The 13,449-nt window shown below is 36.4% G+C and overlaps 1 protein-coding gene across 1 annotated transcript in view; it reads right to left on the bottom strand.

Moving 5' to 3' along the window:
• The window catches only part of LOC108671730 (neuroendocrine convertase 2-like), a 57,360-nt gene that overhangs the window by 38,650 nt on the left and 5,261 nt on the right, over positions 1-13,449 (bottom strand). The window lies entirely within an intron of this gene.

Below are 13,449 nucleotides of genomic sequence, written 5' to 3'. Positions count from 1 at the left end.
ATTGGCCGGTTGGTTCCGTGAAAGCTGTCGTGCGCCCACACGACAATTTTAAGCTAAAGCTTGTGAACAATTTTTCTCTCGAAAATGATGGATTTTAATTGTTTGTGTTACAAGATTCTGTTCTTTTTTAGAGATGATCAATGCTGAATCAAGAGTAAATTATTATTCATGGAGTGGAATTATGTATCATTGTTATCCATAAAAAAATTCGTCTGCCACGAAAGATTTGTTTTAGTTATTTAAATGGTTTTCAGTATTGTCTACGAGTATATGGGAAGAAGGGTCATGAAAAATCTACTTGTATCATTGATAGTCAAGTTCAAATAAAGCCTCGTTGAAGGTTCTTGATGCTCGTGTTTCGCAAGTCATACATGTTGATATAAGAGCCAGATGATCAATTTTGTTTGTGGTTGCTGGATTAGCAGCTTAACTGAGAAAATGTTAAATTGTAAACATATGATAACAAAATCACGATAATGCGTAACATTTCGCACTTTACCTTTTTAATTATTACGTTTCCTTAATTGAGAAAAATATGGTTGAAAATTGCTTGCCAATTCTATGCAGGGAAGCAGAACACTTATTATTCTCCTGCTTTTTAATAAGAGTATTTTAATATTTTGTAGATATTACGATAAAACTTTTCGGATAACTCAAGCAATGAATGCAGCACCTGCAGTAGGCAGGCTGCTTGACATTATCTGCAGAACCTAAGCCTTCAGAATCATCTCGGTCGCGACCTGACATCAGACAAGGGATTTGCCAAACGACGGTCGTAAGTTTTTCTGATGGAAAAAAATCGAAGCATATCCCTGACATGTTGTAGCCATGTTGTCGTTTTGGAGAGATCGTGCGGGAGCTTTACGAAACTATTTCCGACTAAACCAATGGCTGACATTTTCCGAAGGTATCATTCCGACTTATGTCATGGCTGGGACGTCCTGTGGAAATTTGATGAGATGAAAGTTTGTTAAAGAAGATTTATAATCGATATGCAATTTAAAAAAATAATAATAAATAAAATTGTGAGAGAATTACGCAGTTCCATCTGACAAACAAACGCTACGAGTCTGAAATGAGAGCTAGAAATAGACACTGCTCGTTCCGTCGTTACGGATGTAGCATTGATTTTAGCGGCAGATTTGTAATAAAAAAAAGAAATTCCCATAAAGGTTTAATAAAAGCCTTTATGAAACTTTTAGTTTGCGTTAGCACTCATCGAGCCGTGTGAAAATTTGCATAATCCGCAATTTTTATATGCTCAGCATTGAAAAGTTATTTGCGGTCCCAGCAAAAATTATTATGAGAGATGGCGAAACTAACAAAACAGTTTCTAGACTATTTGTGTTAACAGAATATATTTATTTGATAACTATATTGATGAAATTACTGGCAAAGTTTTATTTAGGTTTCAACAATTTAAGGGCGTTCGAAAAAATTCTTGACTGAAAGTGAAAAATGTTCACTTTCAAAAGTTAAAGAATATTTCTTTCACTAGCTTTCTTTCATTCTTTCTTGGGGCGAGAGCTAAGTTTTAGCACTCATCGAACCGTGTGAAAATTTGCATAATCCGCAATTTTTATATGCTCAGCATTGAAAAGTTATTTGCGGTCCCAGCAAAAATTATTATGAGAGATGGCGAAACTAACAAAACAGTTTCTAGACTATTTGTGTTAACAGAATATATTTATTTGATAACTATATTGATGAAATTACTGGCAAAGTTTTATTTAGGTTTCAACAATTTAAGGGCGTTCGAAAAAATTCTTGACTGAAAGTGAAAAATGTTCACTTTCAAAAGTTAAAGAATATTTCTTTCACTAGCTTTCTTTCATTCTTTCTTGGGGCGAGAGCTAAGTCCTTTCACGCCGAGCTTCCTCCTTCTTCCCAACCACGACTGAAATAACTCAGAGATTCTGAACAATGACTTCTGTGATACAAATGGATCGAAGTCCATCAGATATTGTCGACTAGTGAAGGTTAAAGCGGGGAATTAGGGAATTAGAAACCAAGCCGTTTTCAATGAAGACAATTGAAAAGGCTAATTTTTCTGAATCAGCCTTTCTTAATTCTCTTCTCAATTCTCTGTACATGTATTTCTATATAAGTCGGGATGCGAAATCATTTCTTTTATTATGGCAAAGGTTACGATAGACTCGGTGTCTTGAAAACATGTTACCTCGAGTAAAACAGATAAGAATCCACATTACTATTAGGAGCAAAACTGAATGGATCAAAATAAAAAAAAAATTTTTAACGATGTCTGTGATCATCCAAGAATGTGTGACTGTGAGACTTTCCGACATTGAAATTTTCATAATTTGTCATCAATAAATTTCAAGCGCCTATTTTACTTTTCTGTACGATGGATAAAATTGTGTTTCCCCTATTTTAGGCGATGCTGAGGTAGGAGCCAAAACTTGATCAGATGTAAATCAGAGGTTATAAGTAAAAGGTTCAGAAGTTAGAGGTAAAAATCATGGTGCAAAGACTATTACATGTCACCCACCGAACCCGCAAACTGACATATGTCAAAATTATTCAAAAAAACAATTTGGTCAAAATTTCACATAACTGCATTCAAAAGAGTTTCATTCACATATTTCATATGCGACCGAAAAAAATTAAATCCCTATGCGAGATCGACTCACATCTGAGGTTCATTGAGTTCAACAAAATGAACAGTTCAGTAGTACGAGGCAAGGGCCAAATAAGATAAACACTTCACTAATACGAGGCATGGGCCAATGTGAAAATTCAAACACTGTTGTTTAANGTTTCACTGGCACAAAGAACATTTGTTTCTCTGGCACAAAGAACATTTGTTTCTCTGGCACAAAGAACATTTGTTTCACTGGCACAAAGAACATTTGTTTCTCTGGCACAAAGAACATTTGTTTCTCTGGCACAAAGAACATTTGTTTCACTGGCACAAAGAACATTTGTTTCTCTGGCACAAAGAACACTTGTTTCTCTGGCGCAAAGAACATTTGTTTCTCTGGCACAAAGAAACAATTGTTTATTGAATTATGCAAACAGATAAATCGTATTAACGATTCAAACCTAAATTTCTAATTCCATACCTAATTGCCACTGGAACATAAATGTTATCTTTAATTTTAACTGTAATTTTTTGAAAACAACATTTCCTCGCACTGATTGTTTTACATTAATTTATTTCCTCTGCATTGCATTTGTTAACAATCTTTTCTTTTCGTTTTCGTCAAAAGATCCCAAACTTGAATACTGAACGTTTACGTAGTTAGGGCTCGTGAATAAATTAATCCAATTAATTGCATAGTTCGAGCGGTCCCGTGAGACTGATTTCTTTGCAAGACTTGTTCCTAAACTGACATTAATTAAATTATTTCTGAACAATAAGCTTTTGAGAGAGGAAAATTTTGGCCTTTGAAGGTCGATTTCGTTCAAGAATTGAACGGCTTTGTAGTTAATTGTCACGAATAAATGATTGGTAAAACTTTTATATCGTTCAGTTTGAACCTCTGAATAGATGAATACAATTTTCAATTTTTTGTATTCGGGCACTGAAATTGTTAACTTATCATATGACCTTGTCAAAAGTTTTGCCCTGATTGCTCTGAACAATGGATTGACAGTTACTCATGGATTGACATGGGTGCGCAGCCGTCGGCCACAAATTTAACTCTTTAACAAGCCTTCAATCTAATACTCTGTACAAACATGCCCAGCTAAACTCAGCCTCAGGTCGCAGACCACGCTTGAAACACCGCCAGCCATGCCAGTTGCGCGACGGCTGGAATCCAGCAGCCTCTGCTCCAGCCAGTATATTCTTCACGGAATCTACACCGTAGCAGCACCTACCTTTACACTTACCCCGCTTATCCACCTTTCTGAAGCCAATGACCAGCAGCTCCAGTCCCTAACACTCTCCTCCTGTTTAGGCTCTCAGCCTGCAAAACTGTAGTTGACTCAACTAATCGACGAAACTAATCGCCCCGTGTAAGCACCTTTACTTTTCTCGCTTCTCCACCTTGCCAATGGCCCGTATGCTAAATAGGGCACTGGCACTACGAAGTAGCACTACGCACTACAAGCCGTAGTGCCTACTATAGTGCGACATGGAACACTACGGTTGGCATGCTAAATAGGGCACTAGCACTACGAAGTAGCACTACGCACTACAAGCCGTAGTGCCTACTATAGTGCGACATGGAACACTACGGTTGGCATGCTAAATAGGGCACTAGCATTATGAAGTAGCACTACGCACTACAAGCCATAGTGTACAAAACGGGTGAGACAAAACGGGTGAGACATAACGGGTGAGACCTCTCTCCAGGTGAGAGTCGGACATCTCATGTTTTGAGGTATATGCTGAGTAGCAAACCTTCCGAGGCGAGCTCGATCCTCGCGTAACTCATTCCTTTTACGAACGCTCCTGAATAATAATAAGTCCAGCCGTTATGCAGAGTGATCGTTCCATGCAAGTGATCTTTGTGATGAAAATGAAAGACTGCGCAAAAGTTACTTGTGTGATTATGAAAGAACTTGAATTATCATCATAAAAGATACACAGAGAAATTTTAAGTCCACTGAAAGATTTTCTTGTTAAAAATAGAAAATAAATGGCTACAGAGCAACTCTTCAGTCACATTAAAGTTTCGATGGATTTGCAAAGCTAGTAGGTGGCACTTAGACTCATCGATTTCTTCAGAAAAGCTTCCTGAGAAGCTTAGTCTTTTTTTTCGGCGCCATTTTAGCCTTGCAGTCGTTGTTTCGTGCGGAAATTTAAGTTGATTTTTTTCCAAGATGCGAGAGACTGAAGACGTTACTCTGTTTTCCTGACACTCATTCAAATATCGATCAAAATATTACACCGACGTTCTTGAATTTTAGCAAGTGCAGGGAATTTATAGTACGGTTGAACTTTTAAATATTAATAATTAGTAGTTCATGGATTAGAATAGAATAAACGTCGTCCAATTTTCTGTAATAGTTGTTTAAATTCATTGCAGTTGGAAAAATTGTTGCAAATTTTATTCCAGATTTTGTTTGTGAGTTTGTCCAAAACGGCACCTGGCCACTAGACCACAACCAAACGACAGGATTTCAAGATTCTAAATCTTGTTTCATGTGTAATCGAACAAGATTTGTGAGCATCTGAATACGCTATATGGCTCAAGCTCAACATTGCTCTAAGCTTCATTATTAATAGTTTACCCATACTTATTAAAATAAAGTTTAGGGTTCTGAAATAAAGTTCAGGCTATTTCAATTGATCATTCCAATGCCGCCAATTATAGGTTCAGTTCTTTCGTAAAATAATAATGAATGACATTAATGACAGTGTTACCTGCACGCAATAATGAAAAAAAAAATTATTCTCCCAATTTGGTTCAAGCTATTAATTGCTTCTTGTTGAGGGTTTCCGTCTTTTGCCTCTCTATAAATTGGATTGCCAGAAATTTATCAAATATCGAAGAAAAATGATTGGCGAAGCTGTCGTTGCATTCAGGATCACAGCATGTATAAGTAGGTGCAAATCCATGTTAGAAACTTTGAAAGGAGCGAGCTCGATTCCATCAGTTCTTTAATTCACATGTGCATCACCTGCTCAAAAGATGATGGTGCATAAATCTTCAGGAACAATGTACGTTGTGAACATTATTTACCAGTGTCATCTACACTAACTTCACCACAGCAATTATGTCTCCTGCCTACAACGAAACGAACTTTTTTGTTAACTAAACTGTGCCACAACTTTCTAGCGCGATCGAAAAAAGCTTTTCAGTTATTATGTTGCAATCGAACCTTGCAAATTGTAATTCTGACCAGTATTATACATTTTTTGTTGAGGAGCGGCGAGTTAAGTGCGGTTGCTGCCTTATAAGATACTGACGGTAACATGTAAGGTGACTTACATGAAACTGACGGTGACTTACATGATACTGTCGGTAGTTGTGGTAGTTACGGGCAAGTGAGTAGTACAAAAAATATAACTAAGTACTCACTGCAGTGAGTGACAGAGAGCGCATTTTCCTGTCAACGAAAACGTGAAGTTGCGGACGGACAGACAGACGGACGGACATACGGACAGACGGACGGTCGGACACATGGACATGGCGAGCACAATAGTGCATTTTTTCCAGGAATGAGAAAATGCGCTAAAAATGTCCTAATTTTTCCTCACAAAAGATCAACGCTCCGAGAATGCGCTAACGTTTGCCGACATCGAGCCGCAGAAGCAGGTGAGAGTGCATCAGAAATCGATATGTTGCTGGAGGCGTTCGGCGTCATACGGGCGATGCTTGCTTTGTTATTATTGTGGTACAGTTTAACTAACATAGTTAATTTTTGGACATTGTAAAAACGCTTTCCGTTTTTGAGTTTGGGTTGCCGTAAGTCCGCGTTCAGATTTTAGGATAACCACGGTTTCAACAACAAATTTCCTTTTTATTGAATGAAAAATTGTATCTGTAGGAACAAACAACACATTAACAGGAAAATTAACCCTATGAACTTCAATGTATGCTTATAATATTCAAATTTAACAAATAATAATCAAAACTATAAGCAAGTTATTAGCAGGCATAAATCAACTCACCGAAATATTGTGGGCAGTTTTGACGCGGGGATACGAACAACTGATCTGACAAGAAACTATTCGATACATCGTTGGCTAGCTTTTATACTCTAAAGGTCGGATAAACAAGTAAATCATAGGAGCGCATATAAATAAACTATTAAAAACTAAGCTAACAAAAGGTTCACTAAAAATATTTACAGACATCAATAACATTGTAAAAAAATATTGAGCCGCAGAAGCAGGTGAGAGTGCATCAGAAATCGATATGTTGCTGGAGGCGTTCGGCGTCATACGGGCGATTGTCGCTTTGTTATTATTGTTGTGCAATTCAACTAACATAGTTGATTTGTGGACATCAATAACATTGTGAAAAATAAGGATCTATAATTTCACACACGAGGATTTAATCGAGGATTTTAACATTCATTTGATTGCCATCACCTTGAGTGGGCTAACATTTTTATTGACGATATAATAATCCATCCTACGTTATTCACAAATCATTTAGAAAGAAAAAATTAATTATAGTCGACTGAAAATTTAATGGTTATTCATTGAAGAACTTTAGAATAAGGATAGATAGTGAGGTCCATCTCGTTATTTTGGCATTGCAGTAGCAATGCGCCTTTGGAGCAACTTCAAGAATAAGCGATAAAGAGTTTAAGCAACTCTGAAAATTAGACTGTACCTCATTTCGCAGCAAAACATGTAACAAAAACTCATTCAGTAACAGGTTATAAAGTTTCAAATTGATGCATTTAAGGCAACGCGCTTTCAAGTATTTAAAATTTAAAAGTAAAATCAATTACACGGTACTGATACAGATTTAAAGTTTGTGAAACGCTCTTAATTCACCACGAACGACATTAGAATTATTACTTTGTAAGTTATAATTTGAGAGGTTCGTAAAGCGCAGCGCACTCATTCCGCAAGGAAAAAAAACTGAAAAAAGTGAAAAACCCTCATTTCGCCGTGAGAAAAAAGTACAATGCACTTATTCTGCAGTGAAAATAAAATCAAGGTTCTTTAGCTGTAAACTCCGTCGGTATCGAACACTAGTCATGTGTTGCAAATCAATACTGATTAAGAATCGATCCCTGGTATTTACTAAACAATTACTGACTTTTCGGCATAAATTCTTGTTCTTTAGGAATCTTTCTTCGCTTTAATAGGCATCGATCATTGATTATCAGGCCACAATTACTTAAATTTACTCATGAATCACCGTTCTTTTAGTAGAGTTAACTTCCGAGTTATTGATTATGCTCATTAAGCACCATGCTCTTTCTTGCGTTCTAATCAATACTCTATGCATAAAAACCACTAATCTTAAGAAATAATTATTCTTTATTAATGATAAATATCTGCTCTACCGGTAACATTTTTTTCTAAAGAATCAATCACAGATATTAAGATCGTATTATATATCTTTCCATTTTTATTTGGCGATCCAATTAGTGCAAAAAAAATTAGTGCTCTATGTTCAAAAGAAGATTTCAGCTTTAAATCCAAGCTAAAGTTCACCCTTTACTTATTAAATGTCATGCCGCTCCTTTCATGTGCTTATTAGTAGCTAGATTAATGTGTGTTTTTAATACTTTGAATTTCATTGAGGTAGAATAGGACTCGAATTTTCCCAGTTCCAGTCCTATTTAATCTGTGCTATCTTTCCGCTGCTGAGTTTGACCTACTGTTTTCATATTCAAATAGTACATCACAAATGTTATGAAAAATTTACTATCAAATATATGCCACTATTTACTATGATCCGTTATATCTTGTGACAACCATATACGCAATTCGGGAAGCGACTCTTTAACCTTTTATATTTAATGTGTAGTTCGCGTGAATTAAAGTAGCCAATTACGTCTCTTAAGCTCTATATAAATGTCGCTCTCCTTAAATAACCTTGAAATTAATCTAAACCATATTTTTTGTGCAACTGATTTGCTGTCAGCTATGATTGTAAACAAATAAGTTTTGTTATTATATTCAACTTTTACGCACAGCAACGGAGTTCCGCACCCTCAAAAAAATATATTCTTCTAACCGGTTGTTGCACTGCACTAGAACAAAACTTTCCTTTATCGAAGATCTGCAGCAACTGGGCGCCAAGGGACTGATAGCCTCCCCTGCAAGGCTATTGTACGGCCTGCAAGGCTATTGTACGGCCTGCAAGGCTATTGTACGGCCTGCAGGGCTATTGTACGGCCTGCAAGGCTATTGTACGGCCTGCAAGACTATTATACGGCCTGCAAGGCATGATCACACTGTAATCCAAGTCTAATCATCTCAAGCATTTAACCATTTGATGAAGTAAAAATGATATGATTTCTCATATGTTATCTCACAAGATTTCTCATAAGTTATCTCCTAATCACAGAAGTAACCCTTTGCGCAAAGTCTTTCATTCTCATCATAATTAACCGGACAAAAAGTTTAATCAAGACTCACGGCCTTGGGAGACCAATTTCTGTTTTTATCTCGACAGCTCACATAAAAAATGGCGTAAAATTTCGGCGTAAACAGGTGGCGTAAAACCACGCATTTGCGTCGCCTCAGGAATCGGGAGGCGTTATCAAGTTTCCTGAAAGTCAAATGTGGGCGCAAGCAATCACGACCAGATGGGGCTGTAAGAAACGTGCTCGAGTTCTGCTGCTGGACTTAATGAGAAAACACGGACTTTTTCCTCAGTGTCTGCCGTCGGCGCATTCAACCTTTAGCGATTCCTCAACAACGATCTTAAGAAGCAATTGTTGCTGAGAGATTGTGTTTGTATTGCTTGCATTTCAGAGGTGCGAGTAAAAATTGCAGGGTCTTGAAGATTTATTCAGGCTTGGCGATATTAATATTACGTTTTGCTCGTTCGATAAGGTGCTGTTGATTTTTTTTCCTGACTACAGTAAAAATGAGCAAAACCATTTGAGCTCGGGGCACCGGAAAATTTTGTTCATGAATATGGCCGTGAATATTAATGTCGCCTTAATTGTCGTCATGCTGAGATATTAGAAACATCTGCTCGGCCGATGTTCGATATTAGCGAAATTTTCCGACCTTAAAAGTATTCCAGCCAATTCTAACATATTTAACTAATTCATAACTAATTAAATGAGAACTGCTAACTGGCCCACAAATGTTGTCAATGAATGTTGTAACCATTTCGCCTTCATATAGTCATCATCCTCAGAAGTCATATAACAATCTCATGACACTGAACATCAGCAAAAAATAATGACGTCATAAATATGTCAGCCAATCACTATTCACGATCGAAACTTATTTCGTTAATGGCAGGCCGTGAAATTTGGGAGGATTTGAGATCATCGTTGACCTTCGAACCTTTTATAGCGTTGTCAAGAAGATTGCCTCGTTTGAAAAGAATAAGTCATAACCTCGGACTGGAAGCAACAGACGAATCATAAGACTTCTTCGTGAACCAAAAATTAGACAAGATTTTTTATATGTGCGGTCATAAAATGAACAGCTTTACATGGATGAACAGTTTTATTTGAAAGAACAGATATGAATGAACAATTTTATACGATTGAACAAATTCATATTTACGATTTTCTCAACATGAATGAACACCATTATATGAATGGACAACTTCGCGTTCATTAACAGATTTATATGAATGAATAACATTACATTTGTGAAGAGCTATTTGATAAAGATCTCCAAATAAATTAATAACTTTTCCACTGCTCGTAACCATGCAGCTCGGGTGCCGGGCAGTAGGTATTTCCAGCTAATGAACTCATACAAATTATCGTATATTTAATTAAGTAATTCTCTGAAATTTTATCCTCATGTCCTCGGGAGGCATGTTTAGGATTTCTTCGCCTCAAATGCCTGAAAATTTTATTCCACGCAGGAGTCTAGCTAAGCAACGTGATTGATCCTACTTCTATTTGATCAAAGGAATTTGGTTTAAATAACATGAGCATCTCTATGTCAAATATATTTTGGTTTCAAATATAAAATGCTATTTATGACCCTGCAAAGAGCTTGCAACAGCTCCAATTTCATTGGATATCATCGTTCAAAATCACAAAATATTTTCATTTGCTGAAAATGCCATTGGATAACAAGTATCATTGAGGAATGGATTTACTGGCGAACAAAAATATTCAAAAATATTGACTTACATAACCGATTCTGGAATTTAAAAATTATTCTGCACTTTTTTGGCTACATAGGCAGGCACGCAAAAACCAAAGCTTGCAGCCAAATTCATCAATAGTAAAGTTAGAACCTCGATTCACGATAATCCGAAAAATCGTCGCTACACCTAAAGAATTGTTGAGTATCCATAATTGGTTAGCAAGCCTAGATTTATTTTCCTCTCTTTCACGCAAAATTATACGATGAAGTATAGATTTATTTTCCGTTCATTGACTGCAAAATTAATCTATAAAATCTAAATTTATATTCCTCTCATCCACTGTAAAATTGTTCGCTGAAGTCTAGATTTATCTTCCTTTCTTCCACTGCAAAATTGTTCGCTGAAGTCTAGATTTATCTTCCTTTCTTCCACTGCAAAATTGTTCGCTGAAGTCTAGATTTATCTTCCTCTCATCCACTGCATAATTGTTTGTTGAAGTCTAGATTCAGCTTCCTTTGATCCACTACAGAATAATTCGACAAAGCCAAGATTTAACTTCGTTTTATCTGCTGCAAAATTGTTTTCTGAAGTCTAAATTTATCTTCCTCTAATCCACTGCAAAATAATTCACTGAAGTAAATATTTATCTTTATTTTATTCACTGCAAAATTATTCGTTTAGGCAGAGCTTGCATGGGCGGTTAGCGACCACTCAAGGAAGCCTTGAGGGCACAGCCTTCCCTCACAACGGCTGTCCTTCACGCAGCCTTCCCTCCCTCCCTGTCCTTCACACAGCCTTCCCTCCTTCCCTGTCCTTCACACAGTCTTCCCTCCTTCCCTGTCCTTCACACAGCCTTTCCTCCTTCCCTGTCATTCACACAGCCTTCCCTCCCTCCCTGTCCTTCACGCAGCCTTCCCTCCCTCCCTGTCCTTCACGCAGCCTTCCCTCCTTCCCTGTCCTTCACGCAGCCTTCCCTCAAAGCGGCTGTCCTTCACGCAGCCTTCCCTCAAAGCGGCTGTCCTTCACGCACCGCTGCCTTCGCTTCCACATTGAAGGCCATAGGCGGAATAATGATAGACTTTATCGACCTGTTGTGGAGTGTTCGCAACTGCGTTGTAAGGTTGATTTATTCTGAAGGCTTCCCGAATGCTTTATTATGGTAGCCAACTGAAAAAAGAATATGTAGAGTTTTATTTATATCAATTTCTGGTAGGAATAAAATCACAAAAAGTGATAAATTATGTTCTCATGGTCAAAATAAAACATATTCTTTTTCTCATACTATGTTAATGAGCTCATTAAATATATATAGATGCTGTTTTCTTAAAAGATAATCAAGCTCTTTGAAACAGAAATTATTAGAACAACCCCTGCAAAACAGAGCAAATTACAGAACATATTAGAACAGAATCTACAAAAAAGTTTCACTAAATTTCAAACGAGAATAAAGATGTATTGAAACTGAATACACAAGATAAGATGCTTCTGTCAGCCGTATCAGTTTGGTTATCTAATAAAAGATTGTATGGCACATATATAATAGTTTTGTAGTAAAATTTAGTATGTTATAAGAAGTAATTTTCCCTCTTGCAACAGTATATTCATTATCATTCTGGTATTTGCTGCTAATTTTGCAACATTCGTAGAAACGTGGGTTGTTGGAGAAGATTTCCACTATTTAAAATCAGATTTGAAGTTAGACTGTAACAAGAATGCTGGAAAGAATGGGTTTATCATACCAATTTCAATTATGTCTTTGCTGTAATTTCAAATGCAGCTCATCATAAAGGAAAATTTACATTTCTAGAATGCGGAATCGTTTTTAGCACATTTTCTCATTTATGGAACAAATGCACTATTGTGCTCGTCATGCCCGTCCATCTGTCTGTCTGTCTGTCCGTCCGTCAGTGACTTCAAGTTTTCGTCGACGAGAAAATGCGCTCTCTGTCACTCACTGCAGTGAGTACTGAGTTACATTTTTTTATCACTGTACTACTATCGAACCTCGTTAGTAAGTAGGTAGTTTGTTCCTTACTCGGCTCTGGTCACATGTAATGATTTTAACTATTAATAATCTCTGTACCAGAAAGACAAATAAAGATAACTGACTTTTCATAGTTCGTTTCGGTTAAAAACAAATAATTCGGTTTGTTTTTAGTGAAGATTACTTCCGGTATTGTTGTACGGAATCACATTTCATATTGGTTGATGTCTTTTGAAAATTTCAACCATTTATAATGCTGCCAAAAAATTCAGATGAATAAAAAATCATTGCTTTTGGCTCAAACAATGGAAGATATAAAAATATTTTGCACTAATAATTAAACTCATGTTTACTTCTAAGAGACATGATGTTCAAAAACAAGCTTTTGTTATTTTATAATACCATGACCGTACGTAATCGGATGGCAGAATTCACGCTAGATTTGGACGCTTTTTTATACTATATACTTCAAAATGAATGCAATTGATCCAATTAATCGTTCTTTGTGGTACATTTTTGTATTTTTCAAAATTGTCAATACCAGTAGAGTGACCAAAAAGTTTTCAAACTGAACTCGTGATTTTTTCAGAAATTTCTGGTGTTATTTATTTTTTCGCTATATTTCTTGAACTTGTTATGCCTCAAAAGGAGTTAACACATCAGAATACGCAGCACATTTTTTGCCTATTTGTATTTATTAAAAACATTGCTTCTTATTGTCTATAATATTTCTCGTGTTGCAATTTATTCTATAAACTTTCCAAGATTCTTTTTTAATTGATACAATATGAA

This window comes from Hyalella azteca, unplaced genomic scaffold (genome assembly GCF_000764305.2).
Source record: "Hyalella azteca isolate HAZT.00-mixed unplaced genomic scaffold, Hazt_2.0.2 contig9858, whole genome shotgun sequence".
Taxonomy (NCBI): domain Eukaryota; kingdom Metazoa; phylum Arthropoda; class Malacostraca; order Amphipoda; family Hyalellidae; genus Hyalella; species Hyalella azteca.
This window is presented reverse-complemented; position numbering and strand designations above follow the sequence as displayed.